This window comes from Panthera onca, chromosome B4 (assembly GCF_046562875.1).
Source record: "Panthera onca isolate mPanOnc1 chromosome B4, mPanOnc1 haplotype 2, whole genome shotgun sequence".
In the NCBI taxonomy this organism is placed as follows: Eukaryota; Metazoa; Chordata; class Mammalia; order Carnivora; family Felidae; genus Panthera; species Panthera onca.
The window spans coordinates 33,026,962-33,048,765 of record NC_138345.1 but is presented as its reverse complement, the minus strand read 5'-3'; the positions used below and the strand labels follow the sequence as shown (position 1 = coordinate 33,048,765).

The window sequence follows — 21,804 nt, the reverse complement described above, 5'->3', positions numbered from 1 at the left end:
ATAAGATATTTTACCATCACATAAATGATAAGGTCATCTAAGTTAATGTGGGAGCCAACATATGTTCTGTAAAATCCTCTTTAGATTCTAATTTGAATGCATGATGTTGCTGAATATTATAAATTTGGGAACACACTCTCGTTCTTTCCTATTGTTTGCATTGAATCAGGAATATATCCAGTTCTTCTCTAAGGATCATGAAAATTCTAAGTATCAGAGTATGGTACCTAAAAAAATACACAAATGCACTCATAGATTGTATTAAATAGTCATAGGGGTTTTTTTCCCCCTATTTTTTCCTGATAACCCTGATATCAGCACTATGAAGTCGAATAGGAAGTTAATCAAACAAAGATGGTCTCAGAGGTTAGAAAGGCCAAAAAAATAGAAATATGACTGAAATTATTGAAAATCACAATGTAAAATGAATCTTAATTGTTAAGAACTTTAAATCCTATTGTCAAATTACACAATTCTTTTCGGAATAAAAACGTAATTTTGATGGAATTACAGATTGGCAGAAGTCAATTTTGCCAACCCATTTTGAACTACTTTACGTAAAGTCATATTATATTAAATAGCGTCATTTGAAATGAGCTGAAGTATTTGTTAATTGTTATTTGGGTAACTGAAAAACTCCTAAAAATTAATGGCCTTTATAATAATTTGATTATGTGTCCTTGCTATAAAGAGTTATACTTTCTTTTAAATAAATGCTTAAGAGCCATGAACAAAATGCAAGGCAACCTGTAGAATTGGAGAAAATATTTGCAAATCCTGTATCTGATAAGTGGTTAATATCAAAAATATGTAAACAACTCACACTACTCAATAGACAAAAAAGCAAAAACAATGTAATTAAAAAATAGGAAGAAGAGTGCTCACTTCAGTAGCACATATACTAAAATTGAAATGATACAAAGAGGATTAACATGACCCTTGTGCAAATATGACATGCAAATACATCAAGCATTTAATATTTTTAAAAGATGGGTGAAAGAACTGAATAGACATTTTTCCAAAGAAGACATATAAATGACCATCAGGTACATGCAAAGGTGCTCAACATAACTAATCATTAGGGAAGTGCAAATCAAAATCACAATGAGATGTAACTTTCCACCTGTTGGAATGGCTAATATTAAAAAATAAGAAATAACAAATGTTGGCAAGGATATGGAGAAAAGGAAATCCTTGTGCACTGTTGGTAGAAATGTAAATTTATGCAGATAATATGGAAAATAATACAGAGGTTTCTCAAAAATTTAAAAATAGCACTACCATGTAATCCAACAATTTTACTTTTGAATTTATATGAGGGAAACAAAATCACTATCTTGAAAAGATATTGCCACCCCCATGTTTACTGTAACATTATTTATAATAGCCAAGACACGGAAACAACTTAAGTATCTATCAATGAATGAATGGAAAAAGAAAATGTGATATATAATAAATACATATATAACACATCAATTAATATAATTTTATATAATATATAGTTAATATTGTATATAATATAAATATACATAATACATATATACATATATAGGTATACATGTATATGTATATATAATATGTATAACTCATATATGATGTGTATATATTTAAAAAATTTTTTTTTAACGTTTATTTATTTTTGAGACAGAGAGAGACAGAGCATGAACGGGGGAGGGGCAGAGAGAGAGGGAGACACAGAATCGGAAACAGGCTCCAGACTCTGAGCCATCAGCCCAGAGCCTGACGCGGGGCTCGAACTCACGGACTGCGAGATTGTGACCTGAGCCGAAGTCGGACACTTAACCGACTGAGCCACCCAGGCGCCCCAATATATTTTATATATAATTAATATAATATATACAATAAAATATCATTTGGCCATGAAAATAAAGGAAATCCTATCATTTGCAACATGGGTGTACTTGAGGGCATAATGCTATGTGAAATAAGTCTGGCACAGAAAGACAAATACTGCATGATCTAACTTATATGTAGAAACTAAAACTATGAATTTATGGGTACGGAGAACAGGTTGGTGGTTGCCAGAGTAAGGGGGAGGGGATAAGTGAAATGAGTGAAGGAATTAAGAGATAAACTTCCACTTGTAAAATAAATCATAGGGAGGTAATGTACTGCATGGTGACTATAGGTGCTAAAAGAAGAGTTCTTAAAATTTCTTAAAGAGCTCTTAAAAGTTCTTAAAAGAGAAAATAACCATATGTGGTTATGGATGCTAACTGAACATTGTGGCAATTCTTTCACAACATATACATATATCAAGTCATTGCATTGTGCATCTATAATTAATACAGTGTTATATGTTAATTATATCTTTTTAGAAGAAAGAAAGAAAAAACTTAGGGAAGAAGTGAGATGAGAGATATTAGGATATCAGTGGCAAGAGATATGGAAGGAGAGCATCCAGAGTAGATGAATCAGTACCAGCCAAGACATGTGAGGTTCAGGGAGAGAGAAGAGATCACATTGGGAGGTAGGTTGTAGAGGTGTCAATAGGCTGAAGATACAATGTAGGAATAGACAGAAGAAACTAATGTTCTTTCCTAAGGAAGCTAGACTTTTTCAAAAGGCCAGGTAGAAAAGGTTATGGTTTTCTTTAAATCATTCAACTTCTTTTTGAATGTGAGAATGATCTAAACAAAGCCAATAAGAATAACCATACAATCCTTTCTTCACTTATAAGATATAACTTTGAGACAGAATAATTGATTCCACATATGTGATATAATGGACCAAGAGTAAGTAAAATCGAGTTCTAGCTATGATTACTTAAATAAAGAAAATAAAAGAAAAAACAATATTTGATACGATCTTGGCAATCATGTTTTAATATAAATATGTGGATGAGGATTATAATATAATACACAAAAGTTAAATAGATATATCTTATATTATGATTAATTTCCCTATAATTTATCTAATAATATCACACCTAAACGATGGTCAATTTTTACTGACATATAGGAGTTAAGAATGAGAAAAAATAACACTAAAAGAGACATTACAATAACTTGAAATGTTTTTACAGCTGCCAATACCATTCCACTTCTTCACAAAATTTCTTTTATTTATGTGTTAGGCAATAACCTCAGGAACAATTAGGGAAGTATGTTTCTTTGAGTTGGATAATTAAATGCCAAGAAAACTCACCACTCAATATGTAATTCACTCAAAATCTTGTTGTTTGAAGGAGCCAGTGTTCAAATATAGGATGGATTGAATTCCTAACAACATCTGGCATGAGCAGTGGACTTGGCCCTCACCATAATAGCATTACATTCATGGTCGGAATGACAGCTAAATGGATGGATGGAGCTTGTTTTTAATGGGGCAGATTCATGACTATAGCATAATGAATGAGAGTGTTATAACCTCTGGTCACATACACTGTGGCCTGTTGCTCCTTACAAGCTGTATCAGGGGATAAAGAGTAAATTCTTGTTGTCAGATCTAATGGTGAAAGATTCTGGTTTCTAACTTATTGAGAGAACAAAGTAGAATTTCCATTCCAATAATCTGGTTCAAAACACTTCCTGATCACCCTGGTCAATTTGTTGTGTCACTTAATTAAACCCAAAGCATTGCAAATTGTGTAAGTGAGCAAAAGAAAGACTGTTTCTTCAACCTTGAAAAACAGTCCTTAAGACAAATATCTTATTAAATTAGTTAATTTCTAGAACATGAATTACAGGAAGTTTTCTCTAGAGCTTTTCCATGGGTTAAATATGGATTAAAGTAAACAGCAAACAAAGTCACAATTAAGAGTTAAAAAAGAAATTGAAATGCAAGAGGAAATTAATACAAAATGATAAAAACCATATTTCTCACCACAGATTCTCTCTCTCTCTCTGTTACACACACACACACACACACACACACACACACACACACACAAACACAATATCTGGGAAAGGGGATAGAAAAATAGCTGTATTATTTTAATTTTTCCCTAAGCTTGAAAAGTTAGCTATATAAGTTTTCTGAGTTGAAGGCCTTTGGGTATTGAGAGAAATGCCATTGATTTTTTAGTTTGAAAATGTGTTTTTTTTTGTTTTGTTTTTAGCATATTCCTTTACACGGATAAATACAAGCTTTAGCAAAGCCTAGAATGAGTGAAAGGAGAACTATAATGGTGTGGCCTTTGTTGGTGGATACTCATCTACTCATCACACTTATATGTATCCAAAATTATTTGTTTACAATAATTAAATGCCCTTGTCACTTACACACTCTCATGATTTAGACTACCCTATGTTTTACAAATCTTTCGTCTTTAAGGAGAATTGTAACAGAGCTCATATTTCCAAACATCTGTAGGTGTCTGCTGTTAATGTACACTGAGTGGATAGTTCTACATTGCCCTGAACTTTTCATTCTCTCAGTATTGAAAACATGATGATCTGCCTCTAGAGAATAGATGTTGCCTGATAAAATGTGTTTATTAAGGAAATGTGCATAAACTATGGGGAGGTAGCACATTTCCAAGGAGACTAGCAGATTAGGATACATGGCTCTACAGCAGAGCCCAGTGTGCGTTCTGTATTTTAAACTTAAAGGTTAAAGGTTAATATGCAAGAGTTTCACTGTTTGGAATAATTCAAGAAACATTATGCAAATTGTATATCAGTTGAAGAATGAACATGAGAGTATTAGCATCCTGCAAGTTTCTCTATAATACATGCTGTGGGAAAATGCTATAGCTAAACACAAACAGAAGGGGGGGGCTCTACTGATTATTTTCCAATGAGTTAAAGTTACTCAAAATGTAGATTCAATAAAATGCTTATGAAAAGTAATGGCTACATAGGTGTGGAAACAGCAAAATTGTACCTGTACCTGCTTCATAGTAAACCCAGAGCATCTTAAATTTTTTTTAATGTTTATTTATTTTTGAGAAAGAGAGAGAGAGAGAGAGTGTGTGAGCAGGGGAGGGACAGAGAGGGAATCACAGAATTCGAAGCAGGTTCCAGGCTCTGAGCTGTCAGCACAGAGCCCGATGCGAGGCTTGAACTCACGAACTGTGAGATCATGATCTGAGTCGAAGTCCGACACTCAACCGACTGAGCCACCCAGGTGCCCCTAAAATTTTTAAGGCATTTGATAGTTTATAACATTGGGAAAGCTTTTGTACCTAATGGCATAAAAGGAATTACACACACTTTTTTTTTTAATTTCAAGTTTTTATGTAAATTCTAGTCATTAAACATATATGGTAAAATTGATTTCAGGTGTAGAATTTAGTGATGCATCACTTCCATATAACACCCTGTGCTCTTCATAAGTGTCCACCTTAGTGCCCATCACCCATTTATCCCATCCCCTACCCACTTCGCCTCCATCAACCCTCAGTTCTCTATAGTTAAGTGTCTCTTTTGGCTTGCTTCCCTCTCTGTCTTTCTTTATTCCCCCTTCTCCAATGTTCATCTGTTTTGTTTCTTAAATTCCACATACGAGTGAAATCATATAGTATTTGTCTTCCTCTGACTGACATATTTTGCTTAGCATAATACACTCTAGCTCCAACCACATCATTGTAAATGGGAAAATTTCATTATTTTGGGGGACATACATTTTGAATTTATTTTGGGGTGCAGTGTAAAAAAGTGGTCTAGTTTTCCCAACACCATTTGCTGAAGATACTGTCTTTTTTCCACACACACAGTTTACTAAGATCTTCTTCAATACTTATTTACCAGAATTCAAGTTTTAAATATAACCTTAGTGATTGAAACACCATCAGCACTTCTAATGTGTTCCAAGGTTTTCAGAGCTGTTATTCAAATTACAAATACCATGACATCAATGTAAGTGTTCCACATGAAAGGGAAAGTACTGTTTCATATATATGCAAAATTTTAAGATGAAAGGATAAAAGTAATAGAAATCATAAACTTTTCCAAATTGTTGCTTTCAAATGTAACTTTATATACATAATTTGTGCATGTGTACCAAGGAGCAGGTATTTTGAGATCCATGAAAACCTTTAATATTATGAGTACATAAAGAGACTATTCCTGGCTTTTAGGAAAAATAGCTACTTTCTGGCTAATTATTACCCCATCAGAATATGAAAGAGTATACCAAAGCAATTTTTATTTATTATTCCACCTGCCATTGGTCAATATTCTTAATAAATGTTTCAAAAGTATTATGTGGAAAATATCACTTATTTTAGAAAAAATAAAACAAAGTATGAATAAATAGTAACATATTACAATCTTAATGTTAGTTGCATTACAAAAAACAACTATCAGGGCCCTAATTATATTGATTCTAAAAGTCTTTTACCCATAATTATTTAGAAAGCAGAGAACAATTTCAAGCAAACTAGCATGAGTTCACTCCTTGGCAAGTCACGGATAGAAACTACACTAGAGTTGTCACCTGAAGGAAAGAAACATTATTTGCAACAAATAAGGATATCATAGGTAATAACTTCCAAAGCTGTGACTCCTCAAGGAAGGGTAAATGAGTTTGTCATTGTATGTAGAGGTGGGAATAAGGTCATGCATATGCCTTAAGGAAACATACCTATACATACATGTATATGTATATGTATATGTATATGTGGCTTATATTCCTTCTTGTGCAAAGATTGTAGTATTAAAATGAGGTAAAGATACAGTTGGTCTCTCTTTGAGTGACTCCATGGTCCATCTGCATAGGCATGAGTTAGAGGTTAAGCTTAAACTGGTCTTGGTGGTGTGGGCCACAATAGCTGTTTGTCCAGGTACTTGTTATTGCCTGAGGTATAGTTTTGGTTTCCATCAGGGGATGCTATGCCCCTGAGTTAAGAGATAAGCTAGAAAGAAAAGCTTAAGGAGAAATGTGAGACAAAAATTGGTGGGTACAAGCAGGTGAACAATAAAGGTCAGGTCTTGGGGTCTAGCAGGTGGCACAATCTTTATAGTTAAATAGTCTCTCAAAGAAATGGTCCAATGGCTCCTCTTTTATGTTGTGCTTTAATTTTTTTTTAATGTTTATTTTTGAGAGAGAGAAAGAGATAGAGAAAGGGAGGCACAAAGAGAAAGGGACACAGAATCTGAAGCAGGCTCCAGGCTCTGAGCTGTCAGCATAGAGCCTGATGTGGGATGCAAACTCAAGAAGTGTGAGATAATGACCTGAGCCAAAGTCTGATGCTTAACCAACTGAGCCACCCACGCGCCCCTATGTTGTGCGTTAAATCAGAAGTACCACTTACTTACTGAATATAGAATTCGTGTCTACATATAATTAACTAGGCCACTCTCAATAAAAAATTTGTTTTTAATTTGGTATTTTGTAGGATACATGGCCCCAAAGAATACATATGCTATTAATTTTTTTGTGCTAGTGATTCTAGAATTGTGAGAACACAGATACACAAAGACATGAAAAGGAAACAATAAAATTTCTGCACCTTTGATCCAAGTATAGTGTGTTGGTTTCTTTCAGTCTTAATATTTCTGATGTAGATATTTAAAGCCAAATTTCAATGTAACTCTATGTGCTTGGTTAAAAAGCACACATTATTAATTCACTGAAACACTAAAAATACGTTATCTTTTAGAAGACATAACTATAAATCTATTTTTGAAGTAGAACTTTGTAATCTGTTAAAGAAATTATTCTAATACTTGTTAAAACAGTAAGGCAGACTTTATTCAAGACTATTGAGATAGACGTCAAGACTATCACAATAGGGGAAAGAGATGGAACTCAACACCAAATACAGTAAGAACATGTAGAGATTTATGGTCAAGGAGCACATTGGCTGGGAGGGGAATTGGGAGAAGGGTGGTGAATACAAAATGACTAAAAAGAAAAATCAAAGGTAGGGTGAATTCTTGTTAAACTGACCTCACAGAATTCTTACTAAAGTTATGCCAGTGTAGTTGCCTATCACCTGGGGATTGTGGAGGGTCAAGAATTTGATGAAATGTCAATGATTAGATGTCAAAGACATAAGAATATTCTTTAAACTGACTTAGCAGAATTTTTGCTATAACTGGACTATGAAAGGATAAACATAGAAGCCCAGGGTCTAGGCCTAATTGAAAAGAAGGCCAGAGGAGCCTGACTAAAGTTTGGTTATGGAATCATCACATCTCACAGAAATAAGGAAGTAATACAGTGTATCCCTCGAACCTTCAACAGTAACAGGAAAGCAAGTAAGATTCAATAAGCCTCTGTTAAATGAATAAATAAATGTATGAAATGTCTATGTAGATTTTATTTATTTTTATTTAATATTTAAAAAAATATTTTGTGACATTATTTGATAGTACACACTTATAATAACAATGTAAAATATTGGATCTTTGGACTGATTGATTTTAAAAGGAAGCATATATGGGATAAATCTTCACAGTTTGAAAATCATAGCTCCATTCTTTCACACCTCTTCTTTTACAGACCTAATATTCTAGAGAAGAAAGAGATAAACACCCTATAAGTAAGTAAATAGATAAATAGAACAAAATTGAATAATTTTCAATGTATTAAAAGAAGTAAAATCTAGTATGTGATAGAGGAAAGCTGGTTAAAGGGAGGGGTGCTAACAGCCCCTTGGAAAACTCAGCCATGCACCATCCTGGGGTGAGTCCTCCAGGCAGAGGGAGAGCACATTCCAAAAGGCCATTCCAAAGGAGAAAGGCCAGTCTGAAGGACATACTTGCCTGTGTGACTCAGTCATAGTTAACAAGGGGGAGGGAATATGGTAAATGTCAAATTAGACAGAGACAGATTTTAGAGAACTTATGAACCATGGTATAAAAAGTTTTAATGCACGTAATTAAAAGAGAAGAGAGATTAACTTAATTCTCCAGGTCAAAGAAATGTTTATGATCCCTGTGAATGAAGACACTCTCATAAAGAAAAATAGAAAGGAATAAAGTATAAGAAAACTAAATGAAAGTGGCAACCAGCAAAGAAGAAAAGTTTTAGAAAATAGGTGGTCCAGTGTATCAAACGCCGTCAAGAAGTCAAATAAAATAAACACATAAGATTGTTTTTTGGCTTTGGAAATGTGAAAGACAAAATAGAAAGGTGTATTAATAGACTAGTGTAGTAATTTGCCATAACAAAATATCACAGACTGGGTGGCTTAAAAAACAAGTATTTGTTTTCTCACGGCTCTGGAGGTAGGAATCTGAGATCAGGGTGAAAACAAGTATGGTTTCTCCCGAGGCTTCTCTCTTTGGCTTGCAGACAGCAGCCTTCTATGTTCCTACATGGCCTTTTCTATGTGTGCATGCATCCCTAGTGCCTGTTTCTATATGTTCTAATCTCCTTTGCTTACAAGGACACCAGTCATCTTGGATTAAGGCCCACCTTAACAGGCTCATTTTAGCTTAATTATCTGTTTAAAAGTCCCATCACTGAATGTAGTCACATCCTAAGGTACTGGGGGTTAGAGCTTCAATATATAAATTTTGGAGGAAAACAGTTCAGTTCATAACATCTACACAGTCAATTCTCATTATTTACATATCTCATATTCATGAATTCATCTACCAGCAATTTTTTTGTAATCCCAAAGCCAATACTTACTGTGCAGTTAAGATAATTTGTGTATATGTGCAGAGCAGGGGAAAATTTGATTCTCCCCATGCTTATGTTCCCAACTGGGTTCCAACAAAGCAATGCTCAGCCTTTTTGTTTCAGTTTCATACTATAAGCAAGTGTCCTTTTTGTGGTCTATTTAGTTCCACTGTATTCGTGCTTTTTGTTTGTGCTTTTGCTCTTTAAAATGGTCCCTGAGTGAAGTGTTAAAAGTGCTGACTAGTTTTCCTAAGTACAGGAAGATTGTGTATGCCTTACAGGGAAAAAAAAGAGCATATTAGATAAGCTTTGAACAATCCTGAGTTATAGTGTTGGTGGCCATCATTTCAACATTAATGAATCAACAATATATATTAAGTTAGATGTCTTTAAACATAAAACACATAAAACAAGATTATGTATTGATCAGATGGCATAATATTATGGTCAAAAAGCTCACAAAAACCTTATTATATTTCAGTAAGAGCAATGATTTAGTGTTCACATGGTTTGTAGTGGTTTCATAGAACATAATTACTGTGAATAACTCAACTGTATATGCTGAGGGATAAATGCTAATAGAGAAGAAGAGCTGAACTCTCAGGATTCTGGAAAGGATCACTGCTACAAGATTCTCAGAGTAGCAGAGCAAGACAGATCTAGAACACAGGTAGAAGGTTAAGGCATGGTCAAGAGGCTGATCAGCAGTTATATTGAGACAAAGGGCTGCCTCCATGATAAGATACAAATGGGAGTGAAGTTGTAGGCCAGGTTGCGTTGTGACTTTGATAAGCCCTGGAAATTTTGCCTTCATGGGCTTCATAAAAGATGCTAAAAATTGTATTTGATATAATGGTGAAAATACTAACATTAAACTTAAAACCTGTTATTCAACCTAAAATTTTATTTTTTCTTCCAATTTTTAAATAAATTAAAATATTTTAGCAACTTATTTTTTATTTAAAAATTCTTTTTTAAATTGTATTTATTTTTGAGAGAGAGAGAGAGAGAGCATGCATACAAGTGGGGAAGGGACAGAAAGACAAGGAGAGAGAGAATCCCAAACAGGATTACAATGTCAGTGAAGAGCCCATTGTGGGGCTCTGTCTCAAGAACTGTGAGATTATGACCTGAGTCGAAATCAGGTTGGATGCTTAATCAACTGAGCCCCCACCCCAGAGACCCTTAGACACTTCTAAGTCTGGGTTCCGGACACTGTGCCTCATAGTTAAGTTGGTCCTATTTGTAGGTACCAGAGCAGTCAATTGAAAAAAAAATTGCTCAATAGTCTCAATTTTCTTAGTGAAATAGATAATCCCTACTGCAATGAATGAGATTATGAGATGAGTTATGGACAGAAAAAGAGATTCATCTGAATTGATATTTAGAAATACAGGGGCACCTGGGTGGCTCAGTTGGTTAAGCATCCGACTTCGGCTCAGGTCATGATCTCGCAGTTTGTGAGTTCGGGCCCCATGTCGGGCTCTGTGCTGACAGCTTGGAGCCTGGACCCTGCTTCAGATTCTGTGTCTCCCTCTGTCTCTGACCCTCCACCTGTTCATGCTCTGTCTCTCCCTGTCTCAAAAATAAATAAATGTTAAAAAAAATGTTTAAAAAAAAAAAAAGAAATACAAGAAAAGAGCTTGACAAGATCCAAATGAGATCCCCATATTTAAGATATTCAGTCTCCACAATCATATGTTGTTGTTGTTGTTGTTTTGTTTTGTTTTGTTTTCCAGGTAGCACTTAGAAGCCTTGGGTTTGGAGAGGAAAAGAGAATGATTTATCCAGGGTTAGAGTTTGCAAGAGATATTGTATATGTAAATTCAAGATATCATATCAATGAGGAGAAAATGAATATGTAATGTACTCTGAGATCTAGATTATCAAGGAGAGAGCCATTGCAGAATGAGACTGATAATGTAGGGTAAAGTGTAGTTGTCTGGGCACTTTGTCTAATTTCTCTGTTTTGTGTTTTACAGAAGGTTCGAAGAAATTGAATGGTATACTTTTTTAGTAAAAACTAAATTAAATAAGTTGTAAGATGGTAATCACAGTGATAATGAAAGGATAAGATATCAGTAATAGAGAAATTCCAAAAGACCGAAGTGTAGGTTATTACAATGGAGTGGTTGTGAAGATCATTTACATGGAGGACTTCAGTGGTTATAGATGAGGACATTGGATAGAAATTGTCCTGAAAGCTATATCAGGGCTGGAGAGGACATCCCTACTCCAGGGGCCAAAACAATCAATGCGTATCAATCAATATAAATCAAAACTACAATGAGATATCACCTCCCACCTGTCAGAATGGCTGAAATCAAAAACACAAGTAACAAGTGTTGGCACGAATGTGGAGAAAAAGGAACACTTGTGCGCTGTTGGATGCAAATTGATGCAGCTGCTGTGGAAAAGAGTATGGAGGGTCCTCAAAAAATTTAAAGTAGAATTACCTTATGATCCAGTAATTCCATTACTGGGTATTTACCCAAAGGAAATGACAACTGTAATCTGAAAAGATATGTGTACCTCTATGTTTACTGCAGCATTATTTATAATGGGCAAAATATAGAAGCAACTCAAAGGTCCATCAATAGGTGAATGAATAAAGAATGGCTAATATACAATAGAATATTACCCACAAAAAAAAAAGAATGAAATCTTTCCATTTGCAAATACATGGATGTACCTAGAGGGTATAATCTTAAGCAAAATAAGTCAACAAATACCATATGATTTCACTCATTTGTGGGATTTAAGTAACAAAACAAATGAACAAAGAAAAAGAGACAAAGCACACTCAAATACAGAACAAATTGGTGGTTGCCAGAGGGGAGGTAAGTGGGGGATGGACAAAATATATAAAGGGGATTAAACCTACACTCATTTTGATAAGCACTGAGTAATGTACAGAATTGTCAAAACATTTTATTGTAGACCTCAAACTAATATAACACTGTGTGCTAATTATATGTTAATTTAAAAGGGGGTAGAAGACGAAAATATGAAAACTAGCTATTTAAGATGCTTAAAAGAAAAAAAAATAAGGCAAAAAAGGAGGAAAAACCAGAAAGTAAATAGGTGGCAAGAAAAAAAAAATGCTATGTTAGACAGAAAAACTATAAAGGGGCTGTTTCATTTGGTCTTGCTTTTTCTTTGTATTTTATCCAAAAGTACTAGAAAATAACAGAGTAGTAACAAATATAAAGAAGAAAAGTGACAGTCCTGTGTGTTATATTTGGTCTTGTATTATGTGGAAAGTAGGATAATAAGTAACTTACTTTGGAGAGGGCTGAGGGAAAAAAAAAAACATGATCCCCTGGAATAGCAAGTTTCTACTAAGACTAGAAAAGAAAGGATGTGATAAAAAGGTAGAATATAAAGCAATTTTATTGCAATGATCAAAGTATGCAGGTAAGGGCTGACTGGGTGGTTGAGTGAGCTAAGCCTCTGACTCTTGATCTCAGCTCAGGTCTTAATCTCAGTGTTAATAGTTCAAGCCCTGCATTGGGCTCTGCACTGGGTGTGAAGCATACTTTAAAAAAATGCAGAATGATAAGGGTTGTCTTAACATAAGCAAAGGAAGAATGAGTTTGGGAAAGAATTATAAAGCAAAGTTTTATTCTTCTAACAATGAAGAAAAGAATATTTCCTGGAATTTATATTTTTAATGGTAGTCAAGGATAACAGCAATAAGACGTGGTTTTAACTGTAACTGGAAAACTATGGCATGAAGATATTTTCTGCATACTAATACAGATTTACTGAATGATGTCAATTTATTAATTTTTGTAACCATAGGGATTTAATTTTCTCAGCAAAGCTTAGGCCTATTCATTTATAGGTCATAACATAAGAGACTAAACTCACTAGATTTGCAAAGAAGCACGTATAGATATCAAAAACACTCGCCTGAATCTTTATACAGGCATACCTTGAATACACTGTGGGTTTCATGCCAGACCACTCCAACAAAGTGAATGTCACAATAAAGCAAGTCAAATAAATTTTTTGGGTTTCTCAGTACATAAAAAAGCTATGTTTACATTACAATGTAGTGTATTAAGTGTGAAATACCATTATGTTTTTAAAAAACACAATGTTACATACATTAATTTAAATATGCTTTATTGCTAAAAATTGCTGTCATCTGAGCTTTCAGCAATAGTAATCTATTTTCTGGGGGAGGATCTTCTTGCCTTGATGTTTGTGGTTGCTGACTGATCAGGGTTGCTGAAGATTGAGGTGGTTTAAAATAAAACAACAATAAATTTTCCTGCATCAGTGGAATTTTCACTTCACAAAAGATTTTTTTGTACTCTTTGATGTTGTTTGATAGAATTTTTATCCACAGAACTTATTTCAAAATTAGAATCAATTCTCTCAAGCCCTGACTGTGCTTTAACAAATAAGTTCATGTAATATTATAAATCCTTTTTGTTATTCAATAATCTTCAACAGCATCTTCCCCAGGAGTAATTTTCACCTCAAGAAATCAGTTTCTTTGGGGAAGATAGTAAGTATCGACCTAAGCTTGCCTTATCCCACAGATACAACTAGATAACACTGACATCAGCATAAATAACCCAGGAAATGACCCTAAGACTGGCAGAACAAACTCCACAACTAACAGTAGAGAAGAAGCCATATCCAAGAAAATAGGAAGGGTGGGGATGGTTTGGAGCAAACATGATCATGACTCGGGGCATGGAGAAACTGATTATCACACAGTGGAACCTGCAGAAGGAAGGCAAATACCCATAACACTTGGTTTTGAAAGCAAGAGGTATCAAATTTCTTGAGTTCTTACAACCAATAGGACTTAAAGTCTGGAATTTTAAAAATCAATCTGCTTGGTTCTGGGAGATCCTGGAGAACTTTAGGAAGCTGAGTCCCTGCGCTTAAAGACACAGCACAACAAACAATCCACAAAGTTGAGAAACAGCTGGGACCTACAAGGGAGAGAATTATTTACTCCTCTAAGAGAGTGTCCTAGAAAATCAGGGATCTCACCTACCCCAGGAAAAAGTGTTGTCAGGAACCATTTCCCTCCCACACCCCAGAGTAAACACAGAGTCACTTGTGGGAAACAGCACAGCACCAACACTCAATACCTAACTTGCATCCACCAAGCCCCATAGCTTCATGCTTCAGTGGATCTGCCCTTTCCAGTCATATTTGCATCACTGCCAATGCTGCATTTCCCTCCCCCAGAGGACTGGTGCAAAGCCCACCAACACCATGTCTACTGACCCACATGTTTGTGGGCCTTAGTTCTCTTGAAGTTGATGACAAGTTTCATTGTGCAAGCACACTAGCACATACCTTATTAAAATACCCCCCACCTCAGCAAGGGACCAAATACTGCCTACACCAAAGGGAGCAGAAAACTGTTCTAAAGGAAAAAGTGGCCAGGACACAACAGCAAGGAACACACAACACACATAGGAGACATTTCCTAAAGTGCCAGGCTCTGGGTAACAGGGGATACTGCACTGCAGGGCATTTCAGGACCTCTTCTTCATAAGGCTATCATCTTCAGGGGCAACTGGGTAGCTCATTGGGTTAAATGTCTGACTTCAGCTCAGGTTATGATCTCGCGGTCTGTGAGTTCAAGCCCCACATCAGGCTCTGTGCTGACAGCTCAGAGCCTAGAGCCTGCTTTGGATTCTGTGTCTCCCCCTCTCTCTGCCCCTCTCCCACTCACTATCTGTCTCTCTCTCAAAAATAATAAATAAACATTAAAAAAAAATAAGGCTATCACCTTCAAAAACAGAAGACATAACACCTTTCCTAACACACAAAAATAGACTTAGAGAGTTAGACAAAAAGAAGACACAGAAACATGTCCCAAATAAAAGAACAGGATAAACCACAGGAAGACACTAAAACATAACAGAGTTAAGTAATATGCCTAGCAGAGAATTTAAACTAATGGTCATAAAGAGATACTGGACTTGAGAAAAAAGAAGAGGATATCAGTGAGACCCTTAACAAAGAGATAAAAAAGAATCAATCAAAGATGAAAAACACAAAAAATGGAATTTAAAATACACATGATGAAATAAATAGCCAGCTAGAGGAAACAGAGAAACAAATTAATGACCTGTAAGACAGAGTAATGGAAAATAATCAAGCTGAGCAAGTGTGAGGAAAAAAAATCTACAAAATAAAACCAGACTTAGGGAGCCCAGTAATTCCATCAAGCATAATAACATTTGCATTATAGAGATCCCAGAAGAGACAAAAAAGGGGATAGAAAAATTGTTTGAAGAAATAGTAGCAGAAAACATCCCTAATCTTGGGAAGGAAACAGATATACAGATCCAGAAAACACAGAGAGCCTCCCACACAAATTGAACCAAAGGAGGTCCACACAAAGACACATAGTAATTAAATGGAAAAAAAGTAGTGATAAGGGAAAAAAATTTTAAAGCAGCAAGAAAAAAAGACAGTTACGATAAGGGAAGCACATGAGGCTATCATTGGAGTTTTCAGCAGAAAATTCACAAGCAGAAAGGAGGGTCATGATATACTCAAAGAATTAAAAGTGAAAAAAACTTTAGCGAAGACTACTCTATCCTGGAAGAATAGAAGGAAAAATAAAGAGTTTCTAAGACAAACAAAAAATAAAGGAGTTTATGACATCTGAACCTACCAAATGAGAAATAGTAAAGGGGACTCTGTGAGTGGAAAGGAAAGACCATGAGTATGAAAGGTAGGACACAAAAAAGTAGTAAACATAACTATGTCTGTAAAAATCAGTCAAGGAATTTACAAAATAAAAAGATGTGATATGAAAGCATACACATAAAACTTGGGGTGGGGAAGGAGTACAGAATGGGTTCAAACTCAAGCAGCTACCAACTTAATACAGATTTCTATATGTATAAAATGGTTTATACAAAACTAATGGTAACCACAAATCAAAACCTAATAATACATAAGAATAGAGAGAAAGGGATCCAAGTATATCAGTAAAGAAACTCAGAAAACCATGAAAGAGGTAAAAAGGATGAGAGAAAAATCCAAAAAACCCCACAAAACAAGTAACAAAATGGCAATACATACATACCTATCAATAACACTGAAATGAAATGTACTAAATGTTCCAATAAACAAATATAGGGTGAGAGAGTGGATAAAACAAACCAGACTCATCTATATAATGCTTACAAGGGACCTATTTAAGACCTAAAGTCACTTACAGATTGAAAGTTAGGGGTTTGAGAAAAATTTATTATACAATGGATGTCAAAAGAAAGCCAGATAGCAATACTTATATGGGACAAAATAGACTTTAAAACAAAGACTAACAAGAGACAAAGAAGGACACTATAAAATAATAAAGGGGACAAGGCAACAAGAGGATATAACAATTGTAAATATTTAAGGTTGCAAAATCAAGCACTCAAATACATAAAACAATTACTAGCAAAAATAAAGGAACTAAACGAAAGTAATGACAATACTAGGGCACTTTAGCACCTTTCATACTTTCACTTATGGTCTTTCCTTCCCACTCAGACAGTCCCCTTTGCTATTTTTGGTATGGTAGGTTTAGTTGTCATGAACTCCTTTGATTTTGTTTGTCTGTGAAACTCTTTATCTCCACTTCTATTTTGAACGGTGGCTCTGCTAGATGGAGTATTCTTGGATGCCGATTTCTCCCTTTTAGCATTTTGAATACATAATGCCATTGTTTTTGGCTTGCAAGGTTTCTGCTGAAAAAAAGAAAAATCCTCTGTTAAACTTATGAAGATTCCCTTGTAAGTTTCTGTCTTCTTTTGTCTTTCTGCTTTAATTTTTTTACCACTATATTTTGCCAATTAAACTACATATTTTTGTGTGGATCGGCTTTTGTTGATTTTGATGAGGGTTCTCTGTAGTTTCTGTATCTGGATGTCTGTTGCCTTCCCCAGATTAGGAAAGTTTTCAGCTATTATTTCTTCAAATAAAATTTCTGCCCCACCCCCCTTTTTCTCTTTTCTTCTTCTGGGACTCCTATGATATGAATGTTATTATGTTTGATGGAGTCACTGAATTCCCTAAGTCTATTCTCATTTTGCATAATCCTTTTTTCCCTCTTCATTGACCTAGCTTACTTTCCATTACTTTGTTTTGACATTAATTCATTCCTCTGCTTCTTCTAGCCTGCTGTTCACTTCATCAAGTATAGTTCTTATTTCATTTTTTAACTGCTATGTAATTCCTTATTTCCGTGTTAAGGGTCTCACTCATGTCTTCCACCCTTTTCTCAAGTCCAGTGAGTATTCCTATGATCATTACTTTACATTCTCTACCTGGTATGATGCTTACATCTGTTTCTCTTAAATCTATGGCCAGGGTCTTGTCCTGTTCTTTCATTTGGGATACATTTCCCTGTCTTCTCATTTTGTCTAAGTCTCTGTGCCTGTTTCTCTGTGTTGGGAAAGTCAGCTAAATCTCCTGTTCTTGAGGGTAATGCCTATGAAAAAAGGGTCCCTGGAGCACCTGGGTGGCTCAGTCAATTAAGTGTCCAATTTTGGCTCAGGTTATGATCTCACAGTTCGTGGGTTCGAGCTCCATGTTGGTCTCTGTGCTCACAGCTCAGAGCCTGGGGCCTGCTTTGAATTCTGTGTCTCCCTCTCTCTCTGCCCCTCCCCCACTGGCACACACACTCTCTCTCTCTCTCTCCCTCTCTCTCTCTCTCTCTGTCACAGTCTCTCCCAAAAATAAAAATTAAAAAATTAAAATAAATAAAAATTAAAAAATTAAGAAAATGTTCTGTAGTCCCTTGCCATGTAGTGTCCCCTGTTCCCCAGGGACTGGTGTTTCTGGGAGTGTTTCCAGTGTGTGTTGTATGTGCTCTGCTCTTTGGTCCTGGCTGCTTTATCCGTCAGGCCAGTCACCTGCGGAGGCTTTCTTTGCCTGTTTTTTGCATTGTTTGGTCTCTGGCCTGAATATGGTGCATTTTAACTAAGTGTGCCCTGGTCTGTTTGTGAAATGAGACCTGTCACCATCATGACCTGAACTGAGGCTCTGCAAAACAGGAGATGGTGTGTGAGCATAGATTTGGGCTTGTCTTCTGAAGTGTGGAGATGTGAGGTTTGATGTAAACAAGGTAGGTAACAAGTGTGGGGTGCTGCACTGTTTCCCACAGGTGGCCCTGTGCTTATGCTGTGCTTATGCAAAGGAGGGAATTTGCACCAGCCACTTCCTTTGTTTCTGGAGGGGCCTTTTTGTAAATTCTGTCTCTCTGGGATGTGCTCCAAAATGAGCCAATAACCTCCCCACTGTGTGCCCCAGGCACCCTTCAGATTGCTATTTCCACACTGCATGTTTGTGGTTTATCAGCCTTCTTTCCAGTATCAATCCTAATTCTTCTGGAGTCCCCTGAGACAAGCACACTGACCTTTAAAACTCCAGGCTTTAAGTCACACTGATTGTAAAATCCCATGAAATTTGGTCCCTCTCACTTCCCAAGCCAATTGCTACGGGTATTCATTTTCCCCATGAGCTTCCCTATGTACTAATCTTTTCTTGCCCTTCTCTACATCAGCTCCCTCCTCACTGCAGAAGCCTTGATCTGTTTCTCTCCCAAACTGTTCACCACACTTCCTACCATTTTCAGTGTGGCCTCTTCTCTACCTTTAGTTGTGGAGTTTGTTTCACCAGTCTTCAGGTCAATTTCTGGGGCATTTAGGATGATATGATATTTATCTAGTTATATTTGTAAAATGAGGTGAGCCTAGGTTTCTCCTACTCCTTTGCCATCTTCCAACCCCAAGGATGTCAGTATTCATATGACACTTTTCTTCAAAATACAATCCAAGTGTCAGGTTGTGCTTTTTTTTTAATGTTTTATTTATTTCTGAAAGACAGAGACAGTGTACGAGAGGGGGAGGGGCGGAGAGACAGAGGGAGACACAGAATCTGAGCTGTCAGCACAGAGCCTGACATGGGGCTCAAACTCATGAACCAGAAGATCATGACCTGAGCCGAAGTCAAACACTTAACTGACTGAGCCACCCAGGCGCTCCCCAGTGTCAGTTTTTATCCTCGGTATTAGTGCTTTCCTGAGAATCATAACTAACATATATACCTATATATGAGATATATCATATATCACTATATATATATGAGAGAGAGATTATGAGAAATTGGTATTCATAAATATGGAGGATGAGAAATACTGCAGTCTGTCATCTACAAGTTGGAGGCTCGATAGTGGTACTTAGTACAACCCCAAAGCCCTAAGAATCAGGGGATACAGTGGGATAATTCCCAACAAAAAGGAAGGAGAAATTGTGATAAGGTGTCTTAGCTTAATCAGTGAAGAAGGAAAAAAAATGGTGTGCAATTTTTTTCCTTTCTCTGCCTTTTGTTCTCTTCAGGCCTTCAACAAATTAGATGATGCCCACTTATATTGATGAGGGAAATTTACTTTGAGTCCACTGATTTAAATACTAATTTTGCCCAAAACATCCTCATAAAAATAGACTTGGAGTAGTGTTTAATACTCTGTGACCAGTCAAGTTGAAAAAATCAATCTTTACACGTCCACCCCTTTGTCACCCATACATATCTCCTTCAACCACATTTAGCTATCTTGCAAACAATCAAAACCACACTAACTCCTTCTCCAGAAGAGGAGGCAAAGTCCTTGAGTGATGTTTACTCTTCTCCTTGATATCCTGTAACTTAAATACTGTAATGCACAATTAACAATACTTAATTTTTTCTTTCAAGCAGTTCAATTTCCACATAGTAGTCAAGATCAATTGTCCTAGTCACCACAGTAACTCCCTTCTTTGCCTATTGATTCAGAATAGTGAGGAGACAAAAGTGGCTGAGTGGTATTCTTAACTTTCAATTCAATGAAATCATTGTTGTGTCTCTAGTGGAAACATTATTTCCTCTGGAACTAAGACCTCCAGGCCAACAACATATAAAGTCATGGGGAAAGGAAGTAAAATTTTGCCAGTGGGTCACTAGGGGTAATAGTGAATGGTTCACTTTCATTTTCACTCCTAGATTCCTGGATCCATGAATTCTGGCTATTGGAGAAAGAGCATCATATATTGAATGCTGATTTAGAATATATACAGCCTTTTGAAGAAATTTATCCCAGCCCTACAAGGTATTGGCACATTTGGTCCAAGTTTCAGCCAATCGAATAAACTATTAGAGCCCTTTTTAACCTCCCAAGCTGCAACATTATATGCAGCATCTCTGCTTAGTGAGCCCATGTATACAAGTTCAGCCTGACCCAATTTTGCTTCTTCTGCTATAATTCCACACCCTTAGTATCACTCCCAAACATGTTCCATGGACTTCTGTTTGTATAAATCAGAACACTCAATAGTTCTTCTGGAGAATTAGGCAACTCCTTATGAATCATACATTGTACCTCACCTGAGGGTCTCCTAAGGACTTAAGGCTAGTTGTAGATATAACCGCAAAGAGGGGTGAGAGGGATAAATCCTCAGGAAAATCATCATTGCCTTGCAAAGCAACTGCCTATAAAGGGGGAAGCCATTATATTTTCCTCAGGCAATGAGGGGTTGGTCCCCTCAAACTGAGGTGGGAAAAGTCTATGCCATTATGAATAAAGAGGTTGACATCACTGGGGGTTGGATGCTGTCGCTACTGGAGGTGTGGAGGCCACTTCTGCTAGGGTTGAAGAAATCTCTTCCACTGGGAAAGAAGGCACTTGAGCTGGGATTTGAAATCCTGAATTTACCCTTTTCTTTCATCACTTTATCTAGCAACATTAGAAGAAAATGACCAGCATCATTATATTCATTTCATTAGTTTTGCAAAAATGTGATAAAGTATCATATACAGAGTCACTTAGCTTCTTTATATTTAGATATGGTTAAGATTATCCAATACAGGTATTTTACATATCTTTATAGAAAGTTTACGCCATGAACCATCATGCTCCTTCACTAGTGGAAATAGTGTCATTACCATCTACAGACCTAATCAGATTAAATATCCGATTCTAGAGACTCCAGAGCAATTCAGAAATCTCTTCCTTAAAATTCTGTTCCTCTAGAACCACTGTCACTATGAAAATTTGTTTTAATTGGGTTTCTTCAGAAAAACAGAACCAAAGGAATGCATATATAGATATATATATAAATATATAAGTATATCTATTATGAGAATTAGCTCACATACTTATGAAGGCCAAGAAGTCCATGATCTGCCCTCTGCAAACTGGAAGCCAGGGAAAGCAGTGGTGTAAACTCAGTCTGAGCCCAAAGGTCTAAG

At 36.0% G+C, this 21,804-nt stretch overlaps 1 non-coding gene across 1 annotated transcript; it reads left to right on the top strand.

The window, feature by feature from the left end:
* The first annotated feature begins 877 nt into the window (after positions 1 to 877).
* Positions 878 to 984, top strand: LOC132660439 (U6 spliceosomal RNA). The gene has a single exon (XR_009601789.1). It is a non-coding gene; the product is annotated as a U6 spliceosomal RNA (small nuclear RNA).
* Positions 985 to 21,804: the final 20,820 nt, after the last annotated feature.